Below are 26,727 nucleotides of genomic sequence, written 5' to 3'. Positions count from 1 at the left end.
TGAAACTTTTCGTTTCTCTGTAGCGAGACTTTTACTTAAGACAACCGCCTTTAGATACGTAACAATTCAAGCAGAGAAAACAAACCTGTCTCTTTGCATTAACAACAAAGGAGTCATCCGGGTAAGATGTATTCAGTGTTTTCTTCTTAAAAAGATGTAGTTGTAAGTGGCATAGTAAAATAAATTTAAATGAATGACTTAATTACACATGCACTGAGCCGAGCTGAGGGGGGCAGAGGACTTTTTGGGGGATTCTTAAAATTTTAGGAAGGGAAAGCGGGGATGACCAAAATTCTGAGGGCAGGAAGAGGGAATGCCAATTTTTTTTAGATGCCATTTAAAGATTTAAAAGTATTTGTAACATTATTAATAAACTACTACGTACACAAGTGAAAATCCTTATTTTCCAGTTCAGGAAAGGATGATTTTATTATCAATGCACTAAACTGCAATGTCTTTTACTTTGTGCAGTAACCAGCTCTATCTACATAATCATCACCTTTACTTTTATCCTGCTTTTATTAATAGCATCACAGATTGCTTTCATTCTCGTGATCTTCATCATCATTGTCATCATTATCATCATCATCATCATCACCATTATCATCAAAATTAACCCACCTTTTTCACTTAAAGGGACAGCGTCCCGATTATGCGCACGCGCGAGCGTCATCTGTTTTTTCTTCAAAAGACAATAGAACTGTCATATTGACTCGACAAGATTTCCTTAAGGACCGCACCGCCGACATTCTCAAGTAATATTTTAGACTTTCAAAGAAGTCTTTCGTCTTATATAAAAATTTGGCTAGCGGTTCGAAGACTTATCGCGATTTTATCGCTAGCTGGGCCGCCTCGCGACCCGAAAATCTCGTTCCGCTCGCTTTAAAAACATATTTTCTAATTTGAAACTCGTGTCAGAGGTCAGTTGTTCCAAGTCTAGTAATATCTGCTCGCTTTCTAGCCTCAAACGTTTGAAAGACATAAATAAAAATGCAATCTCAACGCTATGAATCATCAGAAAGGTTAGTCAAAAATTATATTATGATTTCATGGCACTAGTTTTTCTAAACATGTAGCGCCTGTTTGTTTGATGTTGTCGGCCGTTAGGGAGATTCATTTAAGAAAGTTTACTAACGCGTCGTTGCAAAACATTCTGCTTCACGAAGCTCCCCTCCACAAGATCTCCTCAGTCACATCAATGTCTCAATGGTCTCTTTCTTACAGTCTTTATTGTTGCCGTTTCATTTCTGCGTATTCCTTTCACAATTATCTGAGCTTGTATGGAAGCTAGCAGAAGAAGTAAGCCTTCAATCGGCATCAAAGTGCTTCCAATCTTTTGGTCCTTCGGCCAACGGCAATAAAAGTAACGCCAAAAAATCCAGATTTTGCCCAAATCGAAACTTAACAGGAACAATATATAATTGATCTGTAATCCTGAGAAGTTTTAGTGTCGTATTGAACCCGGTCAAGCGCGATACAAACGGATTTTTCAAGGTTTTCTTACCCTCCTCGCATCTTTTCATTTCGCGACATCCTGTCCAAAAATCAAAGTTTGGTGCATGCGCAGTAACGGGATACTGTTCCTTTAAGCTCACTTTCAAAGCTTGTAAAGTTATGATTAAGTCTTCAGCTTCCATGCTCGCAAGATTTAAATTACTTCCAGCTTAGAAAAAATGTAAGTGATCAATAATATTTGTTATGTTGGCTCTGCTGTAATGCTGCAAACAGAATGAAGTACTTGACTACAGCTCGAGCACGTTTCTATATTCAAAAGTGATCAACAAATCGGCAAATCTTAAAGTAACCTTCTTTGGTTTACATCAAGGATGGAATTTCTTAGGATACAAAGTTCTTACGTATTGCAGTATCATTTATGGATATCGAACGAGGAATACAATGTCTGTAGAAAGCTTTCCTTCTAATAAGCCACAATCGGTAGCTGATTGACAAAATTATATGCTTGTTTGAGTCAAAAGATCCCGTTGTTTTCAGTACTTAACCTGAAGCTTTTTGTCGAGTAGGCATAGGGTGCGTTCCTTTGGGATGATCCGGATCAGGATCAGTGATCCGAGATCGCTTGGATCATATATTGTAGATCAAATGAACCGATGAATCCTTGTTCAGAGTGGATTCATCGGTTCATTTGATCTACCATGATCCGAGTGATCTCAGATCTCTGATCCTGATCAGGATCATCCCAAAGGAATGCACCCATAGTGGCACTGATCTGAGTATGTTCTTTTTTGTAAAAACTCATTTTCATAGTCCTTACCATTCTCTGGTAAAAGGAAATTAAACTTGAACCAAGATAAATTTTGACCCAATGCTTCTTTTTCTCTCTTGTTGATGCAATGTTCTAGCAGTTAATTTGGCCTAATAATTAAAAACAGTGAATTAACTTCCATCTCTTTGTTTAGAGAGATTTGTATTTCACTGAATGTAAAGTATGTGGACCTTTCCTCAGAGGTACGCTGACTTGCAATTCCCTTTTCTTTTCGTGCTTAACTGATCAGGCCATTCAATATCTTTGAACACCAGTTGTGTAGCTTTTCACCAGCCTTTTTGTTGGCTTCTTTATTTGTTTGTTTTCTTTTCACTTGGGCTTGTTCTTCGCTAGTCTAGGTCCTAAACGTAACCTATCTTGGTATGATTGTATGGCCCCGGTATGCAATTTCCCAGTCGGAGGCACAGCTAGCTTTATTAATTACAACTTTCTGTAAACCAGAAATACAAAAATCTTTGAACCTTTCATAACCTTTTGTTTTTAGTTTTCTATTTGAAACGTTAATCACTTCACCATTTAATCATATTGCCCATATTTTACTGTCCTCGTGAAGACCAGGTGGAGGGGGGATGTCAATTCTTATTTCTGTCAAGAGGGGGGTTGTCAAAAAATTCTGTATGATGTGTGGGGGGGAATATTAGAAAATTTTCCCCCTTTAAAAATATCTTCTGTCCCCCCCCCCTCCCGCCCCCCCCCCCCCCTCTGCAGTATACATAATGAATACAGCCTACACCTTACATAGCAAAGCAATATTGGCGCTTTTCCTGAAGCTGCTGTAATCATGGATCATATCATCAACCCTTTAACGAAAACGACTTGAAAATCATCAGGAAAATTTGATTGTATTTTTCCCTTTTTGGCTGAAACTCAATCATTGCAGCCTCTTGAAGCCATTCATAAAAGAAAGACAAAAATAAGGGGAATGACAAACAACACGTGCGTCGTCTTTCAAATTAAGGCTCTGCCGAAAACGTTTGAATTTAAATGACTGTCCTCTATTTGGCTGCAATTTTTATTGCGAACCTTTCTGTCTCTGATCCTGGACGCATAATTATTGCATTATTGTATTTATTTAGACCCAGCGACCTGACTTCTAGAATTTAGTTTGAAATAGTTCTGCCGGGTCCTTATTTTATTGTCGGTTGCAACAGTATTGAAAACATTAGAAAATTAACAATAAATATCGCTCCTTTCTGCTGCCTCTAAGAACTGAAGTAATACAATATAAACTTAATTGTTATACGAAATATAGAATAAAAGCACTTGATTGGATGGCTTAAGTATGATGGATCTCGTATTCAGTGAATCTAATGATGCAAAAAAATAAATAAATAAATAAAAATAATTAAAATAAAAGTAAAAGTAAAGAAGCCCAAACAAGGGACATTTTCTTTGTTCATTTAATAGAAAGACAGCCTAAGTTATAATTAGTTGATCCCTCGGTGTTGGCCATGCTGCTACCATTGTGTGAAGTAGCTCTTTTTCATTTCATTTTTTTGCCCCTGCAGGGATTTCGCCATTTCCTGCTGTTGCTTTGAGTGACTAGAAGCTGGAAAGTTCTTCACCATTGCCGTCGATTATTGGGCACTTAGTTGAGAAAAAGGGACAAAAATCCGAGTTTCATAGACACAACTGAACTCGTTATCATGAAGAAAATCTTTAATTATTTACGCACGGGCGTGGCTCTTTGTAATTATCGAAGTTGCAAAAAGAAAAAAAAAATTGAGCTCAATACTGACTTCAGTGAACTTCATACATGTTCCTTTAACCGACAGTAAGCTTATAACAAGGACATGTCACGCCCTGTTTTCAGAGAAACCTGTTCCGTGTAGAAAGGTCACCCTCCCCGCCGAGCCAACACGCTCGCGCATGCTCTGATTGTCTAAAACAGCGCTCGTGCATGCTCTGATTGTTACACCGCCTTGACCGAATTGATCCGGCTGGGTGAGCCAAATGTTTATATGAAGAAAAGTTGGCCAAGCTAGGAGGGTGACCCTATACTATTTAGCCGAGCCAACGTTTTCTTTTTACGTGAAAACGGTCCGCCACGCAGAGTAAAGAAATGTATGAAAAGCAGGCTCGCCCATAAGGTAGCTCGGGTCATAGGCGGTTGGCCCTTCTACCCAAGAAATCAATTCTCATATAAACGTGGCCTTGAACAGTCACTGCACTGGGCCGACCTAAGACACCAAACTGTTTGTAGGACTTAGTTAAGTCGTGACGTTATTGGCTAAGAAGATTCTAAATGTGATTGATGCGTTTCGATCCGGCCGTCTTTTGTCACAGTTTAACGGACGGATCAATGAAAAGGCTTTCAATTGCTTTTTAATTTCAGTTACTTCATCGTTGTCAGTTTTGCTTAAGTCCCTCAATAAGTTGTTTGCACAGTGCTGGTAACTGTTAGCTGCTGTGATCAGTGGTGTTGTTCTAAGTTAGCAAACCAGCTTTCTAAAGTGAGTCGGTGATAGTAGTTTGTAGAATACGTAACATGTCGCACAGTCGCAGTCAGATTAATTTTTCAACTGTAAATGGTGTTCAGCAATACGATTGTTAACATCACCATTTCTTGTCGCTCGTTTGTGTTCAGTCAGTTGCGTTCTAAGGTTTCTGCCGGTCTCAGTAGTGTAAGTGGCCTGGCAGTCCCAGCATTCGATGTTGTCAGTATACTGCTCCCTGTCTTTCATCCGGTTTGTCTTGGCCTTGACATTCATAAATGGTCGTCGTAATTGATAGCCTGTTCCAGATCGTGGGACAGCGCAAAGAGATATGAGCAGAAATCCCTCGCGCCGCACTCCTGGAACAGGCTAGTCGTCGTAGAGTGGTTTTTGGTTTGTGTGCAACGAGTGTGTTGATGTGAAAACGCGCACATTGTGTAACTTTTCTGTCAGTGGTTTAAAATAACAAAGATTACTAACACTGTTGTCTATTTAATACTCAGCAACGAAACTGGAAAATCAGTTGCCTTCAAAATGATATCGAATGACATTTTGATGTCTTTTGTGTCTTTGTTAATGTTTGTGTTTCATGTACACGAACAACATTTTATCAGGACCATTTTTTTTATAACTTGAAACAATAAAATTGGGATGGAATAAACCACCTCTGAGAAACTCATCGCCGCTCAGGCCAAGGCTATTCGAGTCCGCGAAAAAATAAGCGCTTTACTCCCGTACGAACATCGTTCATTCTCCATAGGTAAAGGAGTGGGTTGAGTGAAGATGATGCGAACAGAAACACTGTGGTGATGTGCAAGGCTACAGATAATTCTCGTGAATCATCATTTCCAAAGCAAACAAACACACTAATAGTTACAATATATGGGAAGAAACAGAAGTAAAATAAACCTGCGATATATAAGATCGTCACCACAGATTTCTCATACTTCGCCAGGTTTATTGCTGATGGACCAAAATTGCCAGTCCGCATGCTTCTATGAACGCGTTGTCGATGGCGTCGAATGATTCGAAGAACTTGAAAATAAGCAACAAATGTGGTTAAGAAACAAACCATTCCCAAAGCTATGATTGCAATATTCGATGAACGTGTAGGACGTCCTTCCACGGATTCTAGGGAACGAAAAATGGCTTTGGGTAATGGAAGGATCACGATCGCTATAACTACAATGTATCTACGACGTGATGTCAACTTGGATCGCCTTGTCATGTGTAACCATCTCTCAACTGCCATTAGTGATGTAAAAAGGGCTGTGACAGAAAAGAAGTACGTGGCACTGGTATTACTAAGTGCATCAATTACTTCAATAATCATTTGCCTGTTTCTGCAATGTGAATATGATTTGCAGTCCGATGCAATTTGCAAAAGATTGGCTGCAACAGTAAGAGGTTGGGCTATTACTCCCGTACACAAATCAGTGATTGCTAATGCACTCAGAAGAAGATGGAAAGGAGTTCTTTTAAATGTCTTTTTCCAAATCGCAGCTAAAATCAGAGCATTTCCGACCACTGCAACTGGACATATAACAGCGATAATGATGGAGTAGGAAAAGGTGTCCATGTAAAAGCTGCTTTTCCGCATTTTTCTTCTGAACTGCAGTTACGACTGTAAGTTTCCCTCCAGATGATGTGCTGTTGGTCGTACCCTTGTTTTTTCAGCTAAAAATAAAGGACCAAATGCAATCTTCTCTTTTTTGTTCATTATCAGCATTATCAAGTTATGTTCATTTAAGGGTTAATGATAAATCCGTGACTTGGCAGCTGCAGGAAAAGCACCAATATAGCCTTTGCTTTGTACTCATTCATTGCGAAGAAAGCCTTAGCGCGATAGCTAAAACTGAGAAAACGCAATCTAAATTTATCTTTCTTTTTTAAGCACTTGATTGAATGGTTAGTATTCAATTCCAACAATACAAAAAATTTGTACACATAGCGTCTATTATAAAAAGAGAAGAAAGATTTGACATTTACTTTACTGACAATCCTTTTCTTCTTATTTTATTCTACCTGAATTGTGTGTCATCTCCTTTTAACAAAAGACAAAATTAATTAGGAAAAAAAAAGCACACACACGCAGACTACCTTATTATTAATTGGAAGCAGTGGTGTTGGTTGATGCTGCCATTGCATGCACTTGGCCATGCCCCTTGGGGGTCGAGTACCATATTTTCTTCCTTAAAACGGCGTAGAGAAATATATTACACGTTGTACTCCCGCAGGCAGTTGTAACTGAATTTCCTTTTCAATAAAAAAACAGCTTATCTTTTGGTTGATGGATTTGACGGATACGGAAGCCTCTGACTAAAGATTAATATGAGAAGCAGAACTCTTTTGAAAAAAGAAATAAGCAAAGGTAGGCACAAAGGCTCAAAGAGTAAATGCAGCATAGTTATTAGAGGAGACTGGTTATGAAAGACAACAAACATCAAATGTAAAAACAACAGTGATGCAGTTTATGTTGGAAGCTCCCTGACCGTGCGCAATCCTTTGTTTGCGATGGAATAAATTAATGCGACGTTTTTATTGGTCAATACGATCAGAATGGTAGAAATGCTTATAAAAAACCGTATAACAAAGGAGTATGAAGGGTTTCATAACCATTCGAATCTATTAATTATGTCCTAAGAAAGGAAAGAAAAAGAAAATAAAGGACCACCCCTTTCATATTGAGAGAAAGAGCAGGTTACAATGCAACAAAACAAATCCTGCTTTTTAATTCCACAAATTGATATTTGCAATTCTAGGTTTGTTTGATTCTTTGTTCAGTTGATGATATTGGCTGGCTTAATGAATTCAACTGACTTTGCTTGATGTGGGTAATTGTAATTTTCAAGGAAATGGTACAAACTAATATTCACAAGTAGATTACCCTAAAGAAAAACTTCATTAAAAAGATATTGCACGTTCAAAGACAGATAATAAAACTAATTACTGAATATCTTACACGAACTGCCAACATTATAATTATATAAATTTAATGATCACTGTAACGAGAAGACTTGCTCTTGCTCAGAAACCACAACTTCATGCTCTCGGTATAATCACACGTCGAGTAATAAATTTTTAAGTGATAATAGTGCATGACTCCTTAGATTTTTTCAATTACCGAGATTTACCAAAGAAAAAAAAATATGCTTAATATAGTCGAACCCCATGATGTGTGAACACCTGCGTCGTAAGCGACCCCGACCACCTTTTGGGGTCATGGTGTTACGACATTTCATTATTTTTAAACTCTTGTAAGGGTATTTTACTGCCTTACAATATATCAATAACCTTGAAACTAAAAGGTCATATAAAAGGAAGGTTAATCTCAAGAATCTTAAATTTGTAAAAAAATCTATCGAGCGGTTTAAAAAATATTTGCTAATTTGTTAAAGTAGACCAAAATTTTAAAAAACCGCTAACAAGATCCGAGAAAATTTGGTAATCACGTGACCGTACACCGACCGCCCGACCGTCCGTCCGTACCACAGGCATACCAATGTTAAATAACTCATTCAACAGGTATGGCAACCCCAAATGTAACTCGAGGTTATTTTGACGGGAAATCGCATAACCACTCGCCTCTTGTGAAGCAGAAACAATTAAAGAGTCAATAAATACGAAAACGGAAAGCGGAAATTGATTCTGTATCCGTGTTTTCTAAAGTATTAAGTTTAGATTAATTGTCATGTCCACATATTTGTAATATGGAGCAAGAGAAAGACAGAGAAAAAGAGAAAGTAGGCGGCAGGCCAGCGAAGCTCAACGTGATAAAGGGCGACAGAGATCTAGAGCGAGACATTTTTTTTGTTGAAAAACAACATGACAATTTTGTAGCGGTGGTGGCAAAATGAGAAATGCTAGCAGCTACCAATGCAAGGTGAAAGTGAGCGGCAGTGAAAAAAAAGTGAACGGGGAAACGTAGGACATTAATTAATTTCAGTCCATAAAACGTTAACTAAGAAGTTTCTGGAAGTTTCACGTTGCAGTCGTGCAAAAGAAAAGTGCAAAGTTCCTATTTTGCTAATAAGACGTATTGTTGTTTTACACCGTTCTCCGGCGTTGCCTTCGCCAACCAGGGTTTACCAGGCTCACCAGGCTTTTAACCAGACTTTTGGTGCACGGGCTGGTATTACACAATTTTATGTTTTGTTTGAACAAAATATAAATATTATCGAGAGCTTCGCTTTTAGCCCTGGCTAAATCTATATATTACTACTATTGATACTACAAAATCTTTATCCCAAAATATCTCGATAACGCTCTTAAAGATTTCGCTTAAACTCCACGAACATCGAGGCGGCTATTGGAGGTAAAAGCTTCCGTAAATGATTTTGGAAGAAGAGTTCCCAACACCGAGATATACTGCTGTAAGTAAAATTGGTAATAGCGTCATTTCTTTGCTATGACAACTCCGATGTCATTGCAAGCCTGATCAAAACAAATTTTCATCTTAATCTAATACAACTGTGGTGGCAATTATTCCAAAACTTTGTTTATGGCGACGTAGTTTATGCTCAAACTTGGGAGCTATTGGCCCTGAAAAACTGTATCGAGCCACCTTAATTAATTTATTATTTATTTATTTACATGTATGTTTACACAACCCGCCTCGAGAACCTTTGCTACTTGCGGGTTGTGTTTTATTTTATTGTGTAACAAGGGTTTTGAAATGAAATAAGGTTGTTGTTGTTGTGCGACATTGGTGCAAGATATTCGGAAAAACGTTTTACTCAAATATATAAGGCTTTGTATGGAGACGCCATGTTGGTACCTCTTTTGAGGGGCACAAATATGGCCGCCGAAAACCAACAGAATCAGCTGTCTTAGAGTTTTCCTACAAATGCGTGAATTCATCGCTTGATGAACTCATAAAGATAAAAGTAACATTTATTCTGAGACAAGGAATGTTAAGATACCAAAAGCTCTAAAAATTGCTAACTTTTTCAATCCTCATTAAGAGCTTTCCTGGCCGCCAGACAAATACCGCGTCACACAAAAAGCTTGAAAATTCAAGCGCCCTCTCGCGCAAAATGAAGAGCCCTTTCGAACAAAAAATTTTGTATGAATAAAGAAAGTGTTTAGCCACTGTATAACTCATGAAAGAAGAAACTCGGAAGAATCGATAAGTTTGAATGTTGGTGACGAGTATGAAAACCCCAGAATGTGTTCATCATGCATAGTTTTAAGACAGATTTTGTGACTAACCTCGAGTTGACCCGTCATTAATTTTAAGCTTCGTTTTCACAAGCAAGATTTTTTTGTTTTTACTTTCAGGGAAAATTGCTTGATTAATATGAAAAACTTGACAATTTTTTTCTTGACAAGGTAAAAAGGTGTTCCCACTTACGCAGAACAAGGCTCAACCAAAAACGTTTAAAACTGCCCATTTACATGCGTTTTCTTGCAACTTTTTCTTTTCAGAGAAACAAAATTGACGAGTCTTTCCTGGACAAAGAAAAACACATCCCCATTTATAATAAGACAGGCTCATGTAAAGGTCAATTAGGAAACTTGAAATTTGTCTCCATGCCCAAGTGGAGTATTTCGGCCTTAGAGTTTCCCATCTAAACCACCAAGAAAAGCCTCGGAAAACTAGATCGACGGTAATGGAACTTTTGTCACTGAACTTTCATCGCTCAATATCACGAATACATAGGCATGCTCTCAGTGTCAACCACTCTTTTCCACGAATCCGAATCAATCAAGCTTGTGTACCTGTCACGTACCTTAAGTTGAAATTAACGGTTTAATTATCTGGTGGTACATCTTACCGTTCTTATGCGGATCGGTTTCCGCCCTTGGCTTGAAGGGCGACAAGCATTAGGGTGTTAGGAAATTATTACTGCATTGTTTATGCCTACGTGTCAGACTTTATTATATAGATACTGATAAAATACCCCGATACCACGATTTTTCCTTTCACTAAAAAATCATATCTTCATCTCGCGCAGTGAAGATACTATTTTTATCTTTCACGTGTGAGGATATTGGTGTCGCCATGGTTACTAACATGATTAGCCAATTACAAGAGGGCTTCCCGCTCAGGTTACTAAGTATTGTTGTCTTCATTTCTCCTTTATAACTTTATATCCGAGTTTCAAAACATTTTTGTAATAGGCATTTTGCGATAGGTGACCACTTTAATTGCACTATTTTGCTGTTTCGAAAATGAATACAAAAGAAGTTGTGTTTTATGTAGGAATTTCATCAGTATCTATAAAATAAACAGAGCTTCGCTCACTCGTGAGAGATACTTTCAGCACGAGAAGATAAAATTCGTATCCCCAAGCGGCCATGTAATATCCTCTATAACTTTTACTTTGGAGAATTAAATATCATTTTAATAATTTAAAACTAGACTATTAAAGTGCAATTTTATTTGCGGTCATTATTGTTCATTAAAAATACTTCCCCTTTTCTTACTGATTAAATCACCTATCTAATTGCTCACAACTGGATGTATAGATAAATGCATTTCCTGACAACTTCCAAGAATTAACACCCTCCTTAGATTGCAAGATTTTAGGATCACATTGAGACAGCCTCATCCAACAAATTCTTTTATACTCTGAAAATTTTCAAAAAGTGTCTCTTTAATCTCGAAACTTAATGTACAAGAACTTTGTACCAGATTAACATTCACCTGGTTTGTATTTGTACTTCCACACAGGTTAACCCGAATTATGACTCTTCTTTTGACTACTGAGTCAAAGTCAGACCTGGCATTATCCCCTACCAGACGAAAGTAATATTTTTACCCCAGCACGAACATCATTCATTCTACATAAGTACAGGATTGGACTTAACGAAGGAGATAAAAATAAGAACACGAACGATACACTTGTAGCCAATGCCATTTTAGAACTATCACCGACTTGAAAATGGATTGAAAGTGAGAAAATAATAGGAAGGAAACAAATGCAATAGAAGGCCAGAATTATCAAGATGGTGAACACGGATTTTTTGTACTTTGCTAGGTTTATCGCCGGTTGACCAAAGTTTTCAGTGACTTGAATCTGTTGTTGGTGGCGTAGAATGAGACGAAAAACGTTAACATAAGAAACAAATGTGATTAGAAAACAAACAATCATGGACACAACAATCGTCATGTTTAACAGTCGCTGACCTGTTCCTGGGTTAAGAGTTTCCATGGAACGAAACACAACTGCTGGAATTGGAAGAAGAAAACAGGTTACGGCGGTAAAACGTGCTCGACGGGATGTCACCAAGGATCGGCGAGACATATGAAGCCATCGCTCAACAGACGTGAGTGTTATGATTAACAAGTTGAAGGCTATCGAATATGTGGCACTTGCGTCTCCAGTTGTTTTAATGGCGAGGAAAAACCCTGGCTGCTTTATCACGAATGTTGGTTTTGTCAGGTACAGTAAATTAGTTGCGACAATGAACGGCTGGGCAATGAGTCCCGTGCAAAGGTCAGTTACAACCATCCCACTCAGAAGGACATGAAACGGCGATCTTTGAAAAGAGCGCTTCCATATTGCTGCTAAAACCAATGAATTACCAGCCACCGCAATTGGCGACAATATAGCGATAATGATAGTACTCGAAAGAATCGCAGCATGAGCGTAAGGAATACGATTTTTGCTTTCGTTCGTCGACGCACAAGGGCTTGAAATGTTATTCAGTGGAAAGCAAGTTGTATTGTTAGACATGTCGTCGATGACTGAATACTGAGTGGCAGTTTCTTTTTCTGACCTAAGCTGTTAATCTCGAAAGAATTATAAAAGGACTCTTACCGATAGCTTTGAAAGCTCCGTTACAGACAACATATTAATTCAAGTTGCAGTTGATTTACTTTTAAAGTGCCAACGAAGAATTAATTTGTGACCATTTTCCTTAAACCGGAGGTTAGTTTCTTATTAAGCTTTTTGTATATTCAAAGAAAAAAAGATAAATTATTTTTTATTAAAAAACTTGCATTATTTATTACTAAATTTGTGCAATTGTCGGAGGAAGCCCCCACAAGATAGATTTTTGCCTTCGAAGGTTTTGTATTTCCGGAGTTTTTATTGCCAAAGTTAGTTATAACCATACAGATTAAAGCAAATTTAAAGGTGAAATTAATGCTAAAAGTGCAAAAATGGTAAATACAAACTCGATCGGATTTTAAGAAAACTAAACGCATCTAATTATTCACGGTCAAAATTAAATACTCGCCGTTGATTAAACGGAAGTGTAAAGAACAAATAACACACAAAGATCGCAAGTTTAAAATTTGGGGCAGTTCTAACTGGAAAAAGGAACAAAATTATATTGCGTTAATAATGTTTTTCAAGAAAAACCGTGAAAGCTGCCCAGAATTAGGCAAATGGAAGTATTGTTACATGTTTGAATGAATGAACTTTTAAATATTTGAGTGTCTGAGTATTATGCTGTAAAGCTTACTGGGGAAACTAAAAAAAGATTCATAATTGAAAAATAATAATTATAGCGCTATATTATTAAGTTGAATTTAAGAATACAAAAAAATGATGAACGTATAATTAGGTGTGATTACTTGCAACAATTCGCGGCACAGGTGCCGGCCTTGATTAAGTTTTTGTAATATCAAATATGATTTCGAATACAGTCAAATCGATCCTCTGGGTTGAACTTTCACTCAATTATCTTCTACAATTTCCCCCAACTCTCTAATTAAGGGGGAGTTTTTTTTTTGTGATTATGTTTACTTTGAATAACCTGCATATATATATATTGATACCATGCTCACGGTTGTCACATGGGATTTCATGAAACCAAGTAAAAGTAAGTGTCGACTTGTTTTCGGCTTCTGACTTCTCTAGGTTGAGGTCGCAATTTTCGATTGTAAAAAGGGATTGTCTTTCTTTATGAAAACATTGCATTATCTTAAATTAGTTTTTCGATTATAAAGAGAATATGACTGTTGGAAAGAGCACGATCCACTTTAGCAGATAATGTGGAATTTTTATAGTAATGTTGGCTACCTCTCAAGGTTTTTATTCCCAGCAGTTTTTTTTCCATCATTTTTGTTATTATTACTGAGTTGCATGAAAGGATTGAAATTTTAAAAATAGTATGTACAAGTACATTATGATATACATGTATACAAAATCAATGATACCCAGGAATATTAAGCACATCTCAATTACACACGCGGTCGAAATCTCATTTTAAAAAAAATAATAACGCGTGCTTTAAAGAAAGGCGTTAAATACAAGCTGTAAGATCGTGAAGAAATATGTGCTGATCGGAATTAATTTTTTTGGTCAACTGTTAATGGAATGTAGTAACGCCCGCATTATGTTTTACCAGAAGAACTGAAAAACTCTTCGGAAAGACATTAAACGAAAACGGTATTTGCCAAAACACAAACGAATGAAAAGGCCAAAAATAAAAACTAATTTGATTTCTTTTAATCACTAAAACATTGCAGCATGCAGGACACAAATTTCTATTACTCTGTCTATGTGCCATGCGAATCACCTGAAATGAAGCTTTTGTTATACAAAACAGTTAAATGATGGAACAAATCTTGTATAAGGCCTCTGAGGCCCTCAAACCCATCTAAAAAAGTATAATATCTTAATTGACTGTCAACATGGATTTATACATGGGAGATCCTGCGAGACCCAGCTTCTGACTACCCTGGAGGATTACGCCCTGACACTGATGAACACGGACAGCCGTCAAACGGACAAGTTTATATTGGATTTTTCAAAAGCTTTCGTATTGTACTCCATCAGCGCCTACTCGCGACGCTAGAGCACGATGGGGTTAGAGGAAACATCTTTTCCTGGATTGCCTCTTGGTTAAAACAAAGAAATAAAAGAGTAGTTCTCAACGGGAAATACTCCAAACCTACTAAAGTTCTATCTGGAGTACCACAGAAATCCGTGTACTGGCTCCCCTTTTCTCCCTGTTGTTTGTCAATGACATTGTTTACAAAAATCGGTGTGTTAAGTTTTTTCTTTTGTTTATTGGTTACAACCTATCTTGAAGACTAGATCGCGTTTATTCTCTGATGATACAGTCCTCTACAGATCAATTATAGTCTCCGAAAATGAGGCAAGAACATTGCAAAATGACTTGACCAACATTTTCTGGTGGGCCTCTGAATGGAAACTTAAATTTAATCTAGAGAAATGATATTTTATGCGATTCTTCAGGGCTAATTCTCCTATTTGTTTTCTTATATGAAATTGGCGGAGGCACAATCCCTATAGTCACCCACCACCCTTATTTAGAAATAGAGCTATCAAGTGTTTTTAGTTAGGAGCTCCATTTAGCTACTATAACTAAGAAATATAATCAGATTCTGGCCTTTTTCCGTAGAAATCTATAGGTAATTGTTCAAATAAGTAAAAGCCTACCTCACAATTGTTAGACCCCATTTAGAATACACTTTGTAGTGCCTGGGGACCCTCACTTTCCAATCATATTCTGGAAATTGAGAAGGGGGGAGTTGCTAACCTTTTAAAAGAGGTTGCCTGGACTTCGCTTCATAGCTAAGCATGTCTAGAACCGTACTGTGGTACTATCACATAGCCTGGGTTACCTGAGGTTATACGTCTGGGAAACAGGCTGGGAAAAAATTGTGGAAATGTGTAACATATTAAATATGTACTATATAAAATATTTTTAACATGATAAACCAGTGACCAGCACTTCTGTGAACTTCTTGAGTCAGTAAAATTGTTTAATTGACTCCTACTGTAAGAGGCTGTTTACATGGAGGGAGGAAAATTATAGAGGGTGGCTTATGCTCTAATTTAGCGCCTATGTTTTCTGTTTTCGGTTTATATGTAAAACTTTGTACCTGTCCCTAGCGCTGGGTTCTTCAGTGGGCAATAATAGGCTACGATTGACCGACAACATACAGGGCGGGAGCAGGTTTGGTCTCGACTATTACTAATTATTTCCACCCAGTAGCCATTTAAGAATTTGTTCTGCACTAGTTCTGCGGGATCCTTATGGCTATTGTTCGCTACGGTCAATACCCCATTTCAGTCTCGCTTCACTGGAGAAGTATGGGGAATATAAGTGTGTCAAATAAAATTTATCGTTATAAAGTAGCTTCCCAGGCCATCTCTTTTCTTAATTTATACCTGAGAGTTTGCAAGCTAGGAGTATGAAAGGAGTACCATTTGCAGTGGAAGGTATACGAAAGGGGTAATGTTTCTGGATCTCGAGACAAAGTCGCGCCGTACAAAACTTCGGCAGGAGCCCATGTTGAGATCCTGAGTTCAGTCAGTACCACCTTCCCGGTTCGTCCCGCAGTTTCAACACTCGCTGAAGAAAGACTTCGATCTGTTGCTTATAGGGGCTCTGTCTTTTGAAACGCAGTGACCTTTAATTATAATGCTTTGGCAAGTGGCACAAGTCAATGAATGTCGTAACCTTAGGCTGAGGCTGGTCTTTGAATGTCTTCGATGATTTTCTTTTTAAGATAACATCTGCATCTACTTTTAGAACTAGTGAAATAAATTCAAAGAGGACCCAACAAGCTCATCTCGCTTTAATACTTATCGTTTTTTTGTCGCCTTCGTCATAATGAAACCTAATCTGGTATTCCTGTGGTACTTTGCAGAAATTTTCGAGCTATCACGGGCGACTGCAATTTAACGGGGCACCTCGGCTGAAAAACTGGACTCCTTTCGACTCGATTTTGTTTCCGCAATTTTTCCGTAAGTAACGAACGCGGATCCATAATCAATGGTTACCTCTAGTATAAAAGCTGAAGGCCATCCACCGAACCTGATCCAACCTCCTGCTACCCAAGCTATTCTGTTTCAGTCAATTCTAGTGCAGCCATGTAGACACCATATGGCATTTTATATCCAAAATCAGCGTAATAAACATATCCTATGAACAGGCGGGTCTGCCGCCGCCGCTCGCCGGGCTTCCAAACTAACTACATTTCTTGGATAAATTGCTGCTGCTGTAACACTTATTTTACAGTGACCGTCTGATGGCGGGGGTAGTAAATTGGCAGTTGACCGTGTAGGCAAACTGTTCTGTATCGTTGCTCCTTTATGCTTTTTAAAAGAAAACTTACCATGATTTATTCTTTTGCAGCCTACGAGTAACTTAGTTTTTTGAACAACTTAAAAACCCATTTAAACAAGGTCATACAACCCTATTATTGTAACTTTTTCTACTTTTCCTTCCCGACTCGATTAGCTAGAGGCTACTTTGTGGGCAAGGATTAATTATGCCTTTGTATGAGAAGTGTTTTTTAATAAACTTGAACTTCTAGATCTGTCTATAATAGATTCCCGCATAACGAGATTATAAACTCTCTTCGCTCGGAATTATCGTTGTTAAGTAACGCATCGGTTTGATAATCAGTGAAACTGCCACTCAGACAAATGGCCACTCAATAATGCCAACACTCGAGTGGTTCTCTTTCTGTTACATTAGGGACCTTAAGCGACGACGACGACGACGGCAGTGAAAACGTCGCTAATATAATGAATTTACGTTCTTTCAAAGTTAATGGCGTCTGTTCGGACCCCCTCAGTATGCAGAATGTCAAATGCAGGCGACTTTTCCGGGAGTTGAATTCTGAAGGATTTTATTCAAGTTCAAAAAGAGGAAGGAAAATTCGTCGTTGTATGTCCGCGTCCTCCATAAAACGTCAAATTAGGAGGTTTCATGTCGTAGTCGTGCAGTGGACGTCAAAGAAATGTACTAAAAAGCGTAGTGTAGAGCTGTTGTTTTGGTCATTAAACTTATTGTTTTTTGAAGTTGTCGTCGGCGTCGTCGTAATAGTTGCTTAAGCTCCCTATTGTATCAGAACAATGAGAGCTCCCAAAGTTACTTTTAGGGTATCGGCATGAATACATCGATGGCAACAGAATCGAAAGGGTCACAGTTTATAAAGCTGCTTGGAGTTTATGTTAGCAATGATCTGAAGTGGACCCATCACTGCCCCATCGTGTAGACTATACATAATTCAGAAAGGGGAAATAAGAGGTATGACTCTGTCAGAGTTCTCAAGCAGTGTGATGATCCACCAGCTGAAACCCTCGCAACGCTTGAAACCCTTGAACCTATAAATTCCATGAAAACCCTCTAGAATGCTGGTCTAAGGAAAACTAAATTAACTTATTTTAAAACGTGTGATCAATTTATTTTGATAACTTAGCGCTCTCTCCACACGCGCGAAAATTATGAACAAAGGGGAACGAACGTGACACCATATGAACAAAATTATTGGTTTAAAACCCTCGCAGCCCTTCACACTCTGTGAGCCAATCACACTAGACCTTAGGATAGCTGCTACAGTACTGGTAACAGAAGCAGGGCCTGGAATACTGCTAACAAACAGCCATGTCAGAAATAGGCCTTGCATATGCAGGCAGCAATGAAGCAAGTAGACAAATTAAGTAAAAGCAAGAGAGGATAAAGGGGACAGAGAAGGCATCCCCCATACACACCCTATTCCATAGGTAATTCGTCTCGAGTTATTTTTAAGACCACAGATCCCAAGGGGGATTAGACAACAGCCAATTACATAGGGCGAATGTGTTCCGCGTGGATGACCCACGCTCAGAGCCCCGCGTCCTTCACTTATTGACGCTGAAAAAAATGGCGGAAGACGCGGAGAGCGATATTGCTATTCGTTTTGTCGACGAAAACGACTAAAGAGAGATTTCTTCTAACGCGGGGTCAGCAAAATGGAAATTAAAAAAGAATCTCCCTTCCTCTCTTGTATAGAGCTAACAGTACAGCAGGGAAATCCTTAACACACTGAATATTCCCTCAGGATCATTTATACTTTACAGTTTGAAGAGAGCATTGTCTGGTTTGATATTTATTCTTTTATTACTCTTTTACTATTCAACAAAAATAACACTTGGCGTCCTACTTGCTTTATTGTACAAACGACCGGTTTCAATAGACCGGCGAAATTTTTCATTTTATTAAATTACCGAGGTTACGACAACTTCGTGTTAAACTGATTTCACGGGTTGTCAAAGAGTCCAGCGATTCCCTTCTCCCAGGTGAGCGCCGACTCATTTCGCTTCATGCAATATTCAGAAATTCTCTCGATCTCTTTACGCTTTCATTGCCTTTCGCCCGACATGTTTTGCACGGCGTTTAGTCATGCGAAACCTCCGCGAAACATCCACGCAGAGCGCGAGGTAACTTTATCCCAATTCTAAAAATAACTCGAGACGAATTACCTATGGAATAGGGTGGGTATGGGGGATGCCTTCTCTGTCCCGTTTATCCTCTCTTAATGCTCTTAACCCATAACCCCTTAGATAAAGCAAGTAACTAGACCAGAATTATTATGAGGAAAAGAGGGGTAAGGGATGAAGTACTCCAAATATGGACAGCAGGTCACTTTTCTCTACATATTGGTGTAACAGTCCGAAATCTACAAGGGGAGAGGTGATAATGCTCTCTAGGGAGTGATAATCCCCCAGGATAGTGAGAGGTGATAATCCTCTCTTGGGGGTGATAATCCCCCAAGGTTGTGAGTGGAGGTGATAATCCCCGTTGGGTACTGGAGAGGTGGAAAGACCTCTCTAGATGTCTAATTCCCCGGTTTAAGGAGTAACAAGAATCTGTGGGGCAAAGTGTGACCTGTATGGGAGCACTTCATCCTCACAAATACCCCAAAGGGGTATTCCCCATAGACGAACAACAGGAATTGTAGGGCTATTTCCAGAGTCAAATGTCACTTGAAACGATGGTCACATGGTACTTGAACATTGCGTGTAAGATTAGACTGGGCAAATGTCCCATCGACCTAGGTATCAGCTGAGGACTTAACCAGGAACAGCAGCAAGTTGGTCAGCGGCCTAAGACTTCCTCCACAGCAGATGAGGAGATATGCAATAACAAACAACAAAACAAAGGATCAGTCTGTGAATTAACCACAATTAGTTGACTAATTACACAAACTGGATGCAACTGGTGTTTCTATCAAGTCAGGGCCAGATACTGAGATGTGAGAACCTAATATATATTGACAAAATTTTTAAACAATTCCTTATCGATAAATCGGAATACACATGCTCATGGTTGTTGTTTGTAAGCTACTAAAAGTAACTGTATAATTTATGGTTTCAACCCAATTATTGAAACAATGACAATAGTACATTCCGAGGCCCCTTGGGGACAACCACAAGAAGAAAGGTTAGCTCCAAAAGAGAGGACTCACCCAATAAGACCATTATCACGCAACAACAACAGAACAACCAGGCTAAAGAGAGGTCCTAATCCTCTCTCTGGGGTCCTGATCCTGGTCCTGAATTTTTTTTTTTTTTGTATTTTGTATTTATTTTTTTTTTGTATTTATTTTTTGTATTATTTATTTTTGTATTTATTTTTTGTATTTTTTTTTTGTATTTTGTATTTTTATTTTTTTTTATATCTGCGCTTATATGTTGTCCCCCTGGGGACAACCACAACAGACCATCAAGTCCCAAGGCTACAGAGAGGTCCTAATCCTCTCTCTGGGATCCTAATTCCCAGGCCCCCTGGGGACAAACACAACAAGCCATCAAGTCCCCAGGCTACAGAGAGGTCCTAATCCTCTCTCTGGGATCCTAATTCCCAGGCCCCCTGGGGATAACCACAACAAGAAAGGTGAGCTCTGAACGAGAGGACTCACCCAATAAAAACATTATCACGCAACAACAACACAACAACCAGGCTAAAGGGAGGTCCTAATCCTCTTTGTGGGGTCCTGATCCCCAGGCCCTGAGAGGTGGTAATCCCTGAAAATTTTAGTTTATTGCTGGTTTTTACATGACGTCACTATCCTACCGAGATTTTTACTTTCACGATGCATTAGAGCAGCTGAAAACTAATTTTCATACAAATTTTCGCTTCAAAAGGGTTCTTGGTTTTGTGATAGAATACGCTTGAATTTCTAAGCTTTTGCGTGACGCGGAATTTACATGACGGCCAAAAGAGCTGTCATGTAGGTTTAAAAAAAAAATGACTTATTTCAGGAAATTTGATATCTAAACAGTTCGTGTATTAGAAAAAGTATTACTTTCGTGTTTATGAGTTTCTCGAAGGATAAATTCACCCTTTTGTAGCAAAACTCGGTAACAGATGTTTCTGTTGGTTTCCGTCCGCCATGTTGCATGGCGTCTCCATACAAATCTCTATAAGTTTAGGGAAAACATTTCTACGGATATCTCGTATACGAAATATTTCTCTGACCTGAATCTTGGTGAGGGTCTTTGTATATGTACCTCCTTTCATTTCAAAGATGCTGGACTTTATCTATTGAACGGTTTTGATTTTTATTTTGATCTATTTTGAATGGCGTGACACTGAAAACTGAGGGCCTCTTAGGAGGGGGGTACATGTTCCCTTGTTCCCTAGAAAAAATTGGAGTTTTTCCCTTGTTCCCCCAAAATAAGTTAAGATGTTCCCTGAAATTCACTTTCATTAAGTTCCCCTGTTCCCAGAAATTCTGTTGCATGTTCCCTTGATCCCCAGAAATATTAATTAATGTTCCCCAGAATTTCAATCATATTTCAGTTTTCGATGGTCAGTATTTTCGTAAGTTTTACCTCGTTAGTCATAGTAGAGATAATCCTCAGCAAAACGCCTCTTTCGTCTCCTTGATGAATGCCGCATCACCTCTGGTTCATCAGCAGAAATTTCTGTCGCCTCTGTAAGAGTGAGGACATCACTTGTCTGTTGAATTTCATAACTTGTCTTGTGTACAGGCAGTGAACAAGTGTTGAAGTTTGAGCTCAACTTAGTGTTCACTTCTCTTCAACACTGAAATATTACTGAACTGCACTAACCAGTAATGAATAATTGAAGACTTTTTTTTTGGTATCATAGTGCTACATTGTGTCTCGATTTTCAGTTCCACAAAATATTAAAATAAATACTTCTCATTTTAAAAGTGATATTTTCTCATTCATCTTATTGGATGGTTGTCTGAGAAATCAGGTTAACCTGTACAGTAGTATGAATAAAGTCAAGAAAGTCTCACTTGGAGATATTTTTATGTACGCTCATAAGTGTAGCATTGAAAAATCAGAGCATGACTTACCTATCATCTCCCTTTGATGACTAATAATCTGTGGTAAAGCAGTCTCCCACTGTTCTTGCGTGTCAATTTGAAAAATTCGTCCTTTAGGCCACTCAGGTAGTTTTAGCCGAAAGTCTTTTGAAGACAGCTGAATTTTGAACTTAACGATTGTATACCTGCCAACTTTTTCTGAGATATAAGCGTGAGATTTTTATCCTGGGAGTGCTGGGATTTTTGCAGACGACACAATCATTTCCGAAGATTCCCGAAGAAGTTCGAAGTCTTCCGAAGAAGTCCGAAGTCTTCCGAAGACGTCCGAAGTCTGCCAAAGGCGAAGTAATCGAGAAAACGCTTATCCACAAAATCAGAGATCGCGGGGAAGGTTTTAAACATGGTTTTCGTTCCTTACATGGGTGGGTCTGAGTTAACATATTTTTGGAAATTGTGTCAAGCAAGACGGCAACAACTCACATTTTTCAATCAGGCGTGAGAAATGGGCCCGCAGGCGTGAGCCGGCGTGAGATCGAAGTTTTCATTCCGCAGGCGTGAGACTCACGCCTAAGGCGTGAGAGTTGGCAGGTATACGATTGTTAGCATTGCACATTTCTCCTTGATGCCAAATCCTTTCTGCAAGCGGCTTAAAACTGACGTAAAATCTTTATCTGAAACAGTCCTCATACCGAGTTCAAAACACCATCTTTCTGTGGGCTTTTCATTTCCATTGTGATAAATTGCACCGGTAACCGGTACAATTACCGTTGTGTCTGATATATCCGCAGATTGAGCTTGAATTCCTTCTGTTTCCGTTGCCATTTATTAATAAATGGTTAGCGTTTCTAGACATGGAACACCAAAGAGAAAATTACCATAAAAATGGCGGTCCACCCGACGGAGTCTCTCCCAAGGTTCCCACGCGTTCTAAACTCGTCCCCAGTCGTCACCAGTTCACTTGTGAAGATTAGTCGCCAGGCTTAGTCGTCAGAAATGCGTGAAATTACAGAAACTTCGGAAATGTCTTCATAAACAGTTAATGGAAATCTCTCCAAAAGTTAGAAAATGGTCGAAAGTCAATGTTCCCTTGTTCCCGAATATCCCTCAACAGTTCCCTTGTTCCCTAAAAGTTATTTTGAAATATCCCTTGTTCCCTAAAAGTAAATGGCGATGTTTCCTTGTTCCCTAAAACCCCTGGGAGGCCCTCAAAACTAGCAATAATTCCTCTTTATGATCCGGAGAACGAAGGAAATGCTTGATTTTTAAAGGAGCAGTCTGCACGTGCAAAGCATGAAACCGACCTTGATGATTTTCTGTCATGTATCATTCTCAACTCATAATATGTTAGATGTGAATAAAGAATTAAAACTGAAATTCAATCCATTATTTGAAAAAACCTCGAAGACCCAAGCGTCACAGATTTGATTTTAACAGTCCGTATTCTTTCTTACTCCATAGTAAGAGCATAATAAAAGCACGGACATGCATACTTGAATCCCCGGGACTTGAATAAAATGAATTTCAGAGGCTGCGGCGCCAAGTCCCTCTTCATAATAATAAGTGAACTCAAAAATAACTTTCCATGTCTGAAAGCGCTCAGTACAGTCACATGCACACAATATTGCAAACACAGATGTCGTTCGAGGCACAATAAAATAAGAATATTAAGTTAACTATCGATAGACCAGAAAAATACCGCACCTGAATCATGAGAGAGCAACTCTGATCCCAAAGGAAGATACACTGAGCTAAGATGATTTGCTGCGGAGGAACCTTGACTGTGAAGTGCCAGCCGAGAGAGTCGAAACGGCTAAAGTGACGGTACATGCGAGAGGAGATCGAAAGTTCAAGAAGAGGAGAAAGCAGCGACATTCGAGAGGAGGGTTGCACGATTGTAGATCAATGTTCCAAGGACGGAGTTTGACCAAGAGCGGCGGTGCAACATCTCTTCGTGGAAGGTCTGTCCAGAAAAAACTCAAACGCGTACGGCTTGTATGCAGGTAGAAGATCAAGGTAGCTCTTCCTAAACGGTGATCTCGTCATTACAGCTTAGCAAAAATTCCAATTCATGAAGAAAAAAACCAGGCTATAAGTAACAAACATTTTGTTCCACAAAGAGAAGAATATGAAGTGCTATTTTGCTGAGCTAGGCGCAAAAATATAGGCATCAACTGTACATGTGATAGCTGACATCTAATTGGCTGAGCGAAACAATTAGTGTTACAGGGGTCACAAGCAGGAAGTGACCCCTGAAAGGAAGTGAGCTGATTCCACTACTGGTAAGGGCGGGTTTATGGTTATCACATTAACTCCAATTTATCCTGGGTAAACCTTTTCCTCGATTTTGAAAAAGCTTTTGACACGTTAGAGTGGTCATTCATAAACCAAACGTTACGGCACTTTGGGTTTGGCCCCTCACTGTTAAACTGGGTTGAACTATTTTACTGCAATACCGAAAGCTGTATACTAAACAATGGATGGGCAAGTAATTTCTTTGAGTTAAGTAGAGGTGTTAGACAAGGCTGCCCCCTATCGCCTTACCTCTTCATACTGTCCGTAGAAATACTCGCTGAAGCTATTCGCAATAAGAAAGAAATAAAGGGCATCAAAATCTATAATACCGAAGTTAAAGTAAGTCAATATGCGGATGACACGACACTCATTTTAGATGGAACTGAAGAATCAGTAAGAGCGTCACTGTTACTGATAGAAGCATTTGGGAACATATCTGGCCTAAGGCTGAACAATGAGAAAACAGAGGCCTTGTGGATAGGTTCTAAAAGAAACTGCAACCTGAAACTCTGTCCGGAAAAAAATTTTAAATGGCAAAAGGGAAAGGTCAAAGCACTAGGCGTGTGGCTGTCTACAGATCAACAGTTAACAATCTCTCTCAATTACAACGAGAAATTGGCAAAAATCCAAACTATCCTGGGATGCTGGAAATTTAGAAGACTTAGCTTAATAGGGAAAATAACAGTACTAAAAAGCCTTGTAGCATCCCAATTGGTCTATATACTCACACCTTTGCAAACGAATCACCAAGCGATAAAAGAGATCAACAAGCTTTTTTTCAATTTCTTATGGAACGGCAAAAAGGATAAAATTAAACGCTCGATCATGATCAATGACTACCCTGAAGGAGGACTTAAAATGATTGATATTGCCTCTTTTAACAAATCTCTCAAGGCTACGTGGATTAAAAAGTATCTAGATTCAGGAAACCGTGGCAAATGGAAAAACTTCTTTAATCTGGCGCTGGGAAAATACGGGGGTAGTCTTTTTTTCGAATTAGGAAATCTTAACAGAAAGGATATTGATAAGCTAAAGATAGAAGACCCTTTTATCAAAGAAATTGTAGAAATTTGGTCTGACACTTTCTTCGAGAGGAAAATAGTATCAAAAGATCATTTTCTATCTCTACCTCTGTTACAAAATTCATTAATAAGAATAAATAACGCACCAGTTTTCTGCAATAATTGGCTTAACAAGGGTATAACAAAAGTTAAACATCTAATGGACGAAAATTCTCTCAACTTTTTTTCCCTCGACCATTTTCAGAACAGATATAACATTCGAGTAAAACCATTAATGTTTTTCGGAATCGTCTCAGCCGTGAAATCTTTACAACGACAAATCCCGAGAACACATCAGCAGTATGAAAGTCCTCTTAACACATTTCTCAAAGGCCAAAAATCATCTAGAATTGCTTACAAGCAACTAATAGCAAATAAAAGTGAAAAACCCACATCTTGTATAGACAAATGGCATAAAGACATCCACTCTTCAACCGATAAAAATGCTGACTGGAGAAACGTTTTTCAAGAAGCAAACACTTGTACAACGAGCTCAAAACTTATTGATTTTAATTTCAGATTTTTACATAGACGTTTACCAACTAACAGCTATCTGCAAAAAATAGGAGTTAAAGAGAACGGAAAATGTACTTTTTGCCATGACGAGAAAGAGGATTTGATGCATCTATTTTGGAAATGCCAAAAAACCAAAAATTTTTGGGATAATTTCTCGATATGGCTTCAGTCGTGCCAGATCCTCCAACCGGGCAGTTACTTAGACATGACTACCGCTTTGGGCCTAACGCCAGACAGCTCTTCCTTTAAGCTCCATATAAACTTCTGTTGTCTTATAGCTAAGAACTTTATCTGGATATGCAGATCGAAAGAATGTTTCCCAATTCACAACAATTTCTTGTTTCATCTGAGACATATATACCAATTAGAAAATAAGACACCGCGCAATACAAAAAAATGGAAACCTTTCTTTTCCTCGCTGGGTCTTGTCTCCTAACTCCAAAAACATAAATTAGTGCACCTACTATGAGTATTTATATTACTTTCACCACAAAAAAAGAAAAAAAATGTAAAAATTAATTATAGATTATACTAAGTAGAGTAATATATGGAATTACCATTGCTGTAATGTATTTTAATATTTGTAAGTATATTGCCATGTAAGTGTGTAAATTCGCTATTTGTTTTTTTTTTTGTTACTTTATTTGTTACTTTTTTTCTTTTTATTACTTTATTTATTCTGTGTAATTTTTGTTTCTTTTCTGTGTGTGTATTACTTGCAATAAAAAAAATAAAATAAAATAAAAAATAAATAAATAAATAAAAAAAAACTCCAATTTATCCTGTTGTATAAATTAGCTTTGGTAAAAGTAATGCTTAATTTTATTGTTTCTACCGAAACTTTTATTTTTTCAGATCTGACTCATTCACTCATTTGACTCATAAAACATCCGTTCTCTCAATAAGAAGGTTTTTTTTCTCTTTTTACGACCTACCTTAACCTAAGCTAGCTGTTAAAAGAATTCCTTGATAATCTTGTGTTTTATGTCATGAAGAGACGAAGGTGATAAGACCTATCTAATTGCACCGGAAGTCAGATATGTTGCTTGAAACCAACCGCTGCAGGTTTCGAAGGATCTTTTATTTATCGACCAATCAGACGAAAGTCCAGCCGTCTTGACTACGGGCACGAGACGACGC

The sequence above is a fragment of the Porites lutea genome, chromosome 14 (assembly GCF_958299795.1).
Source record: "Porites lutea chromosome 14, jaPorLute2.1, whole genome shotgun sequence".
NCBI lineage: Eukaryota > Metazoa > Cnidaria > Anthozoa > Scleractinia > Poritidae > Porites > Porites lutea.
This window is presented reverse-complemented; position numbering follows the sequence as displayed.